This window comes from Camelina sativa, chromosome 10 (assembly GCF_000633955.1).
Source record: "Camelina sativa cultivar DH55 chromosome 10, Cs, whole genome shotgun sequence".
In the NCBI taxonomy this organism is placed as follows: Eukaryota; Viridiplantae; Streptophyta; class Magnoliopsida; order Brassicales; family Brassicaceae; genus Camelina; species Camelina sativa.
The window spans coordinates 16,152,692-16,157,880 of NC_025694.1; the positions used below are offsets into that span (position 1 = coordinate 16,152,692).

General features: G+C 32.0%; 1 long non-coding RNA gene across 2 annotated transcripts in view; it reads right to left on the reverse strand.

Moving 5' to 3' along the window:
* LOC104719106 overlaps window positions 2,197–5,189 on the reverse strand; it is a 5,008-nt gene continuing 2,015 nt past the window's right edge. Inside the window, exons 3-5 of one of the 2 annotated variants that reach the window (XR_756512.2) lie at window positions 4,547–5,152; window positions 4,247–4,355; window positions 2,197–3,460 (exon numbers count right to left, since the gene is read on the reverse strand). This is a non-coding gene — a long non-coding RNA (uncharacterized LOC104719106). Of the gene's footprint in view, window positions 4,356–4,546; window positions 5,153–5,189 lie in introns of both variants that reach the window. The other variant, XR_756511.2, reaches the window with a different exon arrangement.

Genomic DNA, 5,189 nt, shown 5'->3' on the forward strand with positions numbered 1-5,189 from the left:
ATGATTAGTTAATTTCGGACACTGAGTACTCCAACAAGATTTGTGAAGGCACATGCAAAGAAAACGAAGCATGAAGAACCGATTGGCAGTTTTAGAAAAAAAACTTAAATTGAAGTCTAAACTAATCTTTTTGTTATATTAAAAATTTTATATATTATGTTTTTAAATTAGCCATTAACATGATCATGACACATGTCAAGTACACTGATGAGATGTTGACACGTGTCAAAAAATTATTATTTTTCGAAATAGCTAATTAAAAAAATAACGTTAAATCTAAATAAAATAAAATAACATTAATAAGACAGCTAATTAAGAAAATATCATTATATCTGTCTAACATAACATGTTTATATTGAAAGCTTTGATCTTTGATTTTTTTCTTTGATATAATTTTGCCTATCTATTGCGTGGATCTTTGATTAGTGGGGGTTTTTCAATGGAAGCTATCAGATGCAATAAAATGAAATCGAAGTATATAATGACCGCTAATTCAATCGAGGATGGAGACACTGATGGAGGTTCCAAAAGTGATTCTACAGTTAGTAGCATTATAAGTTTGGAAGATAAGTCGGTGGTTGATGTTTCTGGTCAAAATTTAGAGTTGTCTTTTCTGAATTATGTTGATGGTTCCGGTGAAACAAGAGCTGTTTGATCGAGTAATTGAGAAGCGGTTTCAAATTTGGGAAGTTGGAACGGTATACCATTTTAAAATTGGTTTCAAACCAGATTTAAAATGTTTTGTACAATTCGATACTTCTGAAGAGTAAATAGGTCGTTGATCATTAACACGATTATGACATATGTCATTCTTTGGATTGTATAAAAAGTTTCTATTTTGTATATCTAAACTATCTAAGACTTATATATACCATCCTGATTAGAATTTTCAAATTATATTATATTATATTATATTAACTTTCTTTCAATTTCTCAATTTTATTGGGTTAGTCATATAATCATTGTAATCGAGTAAATAATTTTCACCAGTTGTTCATCCAAAATATCTTTAGAGTTAAAAAAACTTCATTGTTAAAGAAATTATGTCACAAAACAATTTAAGTAATTATAAGAACTATAAGTATGCCAAAATGAAAGTAAATCAACATAAAATTTGTTTAATTTGTTTAGAAAACATTTTATAGGTGGTGATAAAGAGCATACTTTAACAATAAAACAATTTTGGGTGTAAGAACATATTTTTAATGGTAAAACATAGGGTAAAATTATATGTGGTTACTTATTAGATGTTGTTTTGATGAATTTGTTGCATGTAAAATATTTTGTGAATAAGTTGTGAAACGTTTTTGAAATTTGACAATACTAATATTTGTAATGATGAGTATTTGACAAAAGTTTTAGTGGGATATAATTTAGCTTTAGATTACTGTAATAATTGTTATAATAAATAAAATATATATAAATATAAATAAATATACGAAGGTAAATACAAATACTCTATAACTTAAATTATTTATATATTTAATTTAGTAAATAAAATTTCTTTATATATTTTCAAAAAGTTGTTTAAGGTTTAGGATTTATTTTGTTAAATAGTTTTTAAACCCGCACAATATACGGGCTCTTATCTAGTAAATAATAAATATATATACAGTAGTTCTGTTGTATTATTAAAGGCGGAAACAATTAGATGAAGCTAATCTCTTAGCATGATGTTTTCTCTCTTTATCCATCAGCATGATATGCATGCACGTCTTACTATCCCATGTAATGTTCCTCTGATTTTAACCTTCCTCAAATCATTCTTTTGCATATCATAATAGAGAATGTAATAAGGGAAAGACATCGGTTGGGGAGCTAAGATTGGTATAAATAAAATAGAGCTGGTTTTTCACCATACTCTATAAACTCCACAGACTCGCCACATTCAGATACCTCATGACTCATGAGGGATGCGACCTTATGATAACGGTTGCTAAAATATCGGGAACGTATAAGAGAAGACATAGCTTTGAGACGCACTTGAACCTCATCAGTGATTTAGCAGGCAATTAATCTAGTAATGTTATAAATGTTGATATATAATGTATTACATTAGTTATAGTTATAGTATAAGACATTTAATTAAAAAACAAATATATTACATTATTAAAACTTTAAAACATATATTACATTATTAAAACTTAAAAAAAATATATATTACATTATTAAAACTTTAAAACAAATATATTACATTATTAAAACTTTAAAACATATATAAAAGCATTATCAATAACTTAATTAACATCGGTTTAATCTTGAGTTGTGTCAAAATTTTGCCAAATATGTTCAACCAAATCAGCTTTCAACTATCGACGTATCACTGTATCACGAACTTGATTCCAATTGTTCATCACATTGTTCAAATCAGTAATCCTTTCGGTAGAATATGCTAAATCGACATGTGAAGTCCCGCTTCTTTCTCCTCGATAGAATTCTGCTACATTGTACAGACTGTAGCCATCTCGTTCATCTTCTACAATCATATTGTGCAATATGATACATGCTCTCATTATCTTTACTATTTTTGCCTTATCCAAAAAAGTGTGGGATTTTTAACAATTGCAAATCGAGCTTGCAAGACCCCGAAAGCACGTTCAATATCTTTTCGGCAAGCTTCTTGACATTGAGCAAATAATGATGCTTTCGGGTCTTGTGGAAGTGAAATTGATTGGATGAATGTTGCCCATCTCGGATATATACCATCAGTGAGGTAGTAAGTCTGTTTGTAATGTCGACCATTGACAAAGTAATCTACTCTCGGAGCTCGACCTTCTATTATGTCATCAAAAACTGGTGAACGGTCAAGAACATTGATATCATTTAAAGTACCTGGAGGTCCACAAAATGCATGCCAAATCCAGAGATCTTGGGAAGCCATAGCCTCTAAAACGATTGTAGGTTTTCAAGATCCACAAGAATACTGTCTTTTCCAAGCTGTTGGGCAATTCTTCCATTCCCAATGCATAATCAATGCTTCCTATCATCCCGGAAAATCCGCGTGTCTCTCCTTGATTGAGTAATCGTTGGAGATCCTCTGACGTAGGTTTTCTGAGGTACGTATCCTGAAACAAATATATAATTCCCTCCACAAAATTTTCCAAGCATAGCATTGCGGTACTACCTGCGAGGCGGAGGTATTTATCCACCGCATCAGCTGCACAGCCATATGCCAAAATACGAATGGATGTTGTACACTTTTATAATGCAGACAGACCCAACCTTCCCGTAGCATATCTTCTTTGTTGGAAATATGGTACTTCATTGGATAGTGCATCAACAATACGTATGAACAATGACTTGTTCATTCGAAAACGACGACGGAAACTAGCGTGAGAGTAACTAGAATTTTCGATGAAATAATCATTCCAAAAAAGAGTGTGCCCTTCCTCGCGTCCTTTTTCAATATAAGCTCTTGGCGGCCTTGAGCTAGTTGCCTCTTGATCATTGCCATAATCATCTAGGCAATTTTGAAATAGAATATCAAAATGTTCATCAAAAACTTCATGAAACTCATCATCTAAATCTGGAGATGACATCTCCGTAGAAATATTTAATTGGTATGAGAAGATATTTGATGAAAAAGAAATAGTATAGCTATTTAAGATAGAATTGTGGGGAGAGTTTATATGAAAATTAAAGGACAAATAAGAGTGAATATGAGAGTTTATACAAAAAAGAGCTGCCGATTCTCTTCACTATATATAGAGGACCGATTCAACAACAAGTGGGGGAGAAGAAAACAAATTAGCAAAACAGAAGAAAAGTACATTCACCAACAAGTGGGAGAGAAGGAAACAAATTAGCCAAGCAACAAGCTATCAATGTCAAGAACCAAACAAGACTTAAAACAAGACTTACAACATAACCAAAACAAGAGGCAAATCAAGACTGTGTTTGACAATAACCAAAACAAGACTTAGAATGTAACCTAAACAAGAGGCAATAAAAGACTTACAACATAACCAAATCAAGACTTACAACGTAACCGCAATATTATCAGGCCAACAACTACAAGCAAAACGTGAACAAAACACAATTTAAGACTTTATGTTCTTGTTTATAGTTTTGACTATTTAATTCCCAAATTCTGTTCTACCAAGCAATATGTTTCAATCCAGAACTGAATAAACAGCTATAATGTTTAAGAATCGTAAGAAGAGAATCAAAGCTGAAGCTGAAGTAGACACCTCAATCTAAACTAGACACAAAGCTAAAGTATATACAAGTCTGAGGAATAACAAACCTTGGACTACAATACCCATGACAATGGCTTCAGTCCCAGTGCGTTGAAACTTGAGATCCTAGCCTCCTATTCTCCCACTGCAAGTGATTTTACATATCTCGCTGACCATCTAAAAACAAAACCGATAAACACCTTAGAAAACGCAAAAATTCTATTGAAACAAACAGATTCACTCAAAACCATTCAAACATCTCAGGAAACCATTCAAACATGCATCCTCTTGAAACAAACATATTCACTCAAAACCCAGATTTATGCGGACTTGTAGGAAGCAAAAATTATTCAGAAATTAAATCTTACCTAACATAGAAGAAGTAAGCGGAATCGGAGAAGAAGAAGACGGAGAGATCCAATTTTATCTGCAATCCGATGAGAACTGCGATTGGGTTATATCTACTCGATTATGAAAAATCGATTCAAGCTTTCGTCGTTCCGTTTGCTTCCAAAGAGAGACAGATAACCGATCGAAGAAAAGAGGAAAAAAAAAACAAAAACAAAACAAACACAACTAAACGTTTGACACGTAGTGGGTCTCCAAGTATCTTAAATGTTCTGCGCAGAAACATGTATCTCTGAAACTAAACGATTAAAACATTTTTTTTTTATTGTTAAAAAATTGAAAGACATCCAACCAATATCACTGATGGGAATGCTCTTACAGCCTCAAAAACTTGGAAAAATCTCTTCTCTCTAGCTAACTGGTATGAAACACCTAAATTAACCCTAACTGTATCGTGTCTGTACGGAGTTGCCATTTATGATACGGACAACGAGATCACGGTCTCCAAGTAAATTGTGATCTCTTTATACGAATCTTTATCTTTTTTTATTGATATAGTACGTAATAAGTGAATCATGTGGTGTGGCAGCAAGGTACGTATCTCCAAAAGTTGTTTGTTCGGTTACCTAAATAATGTTGAAATGAAAAAAAAAAAAAAAAAAA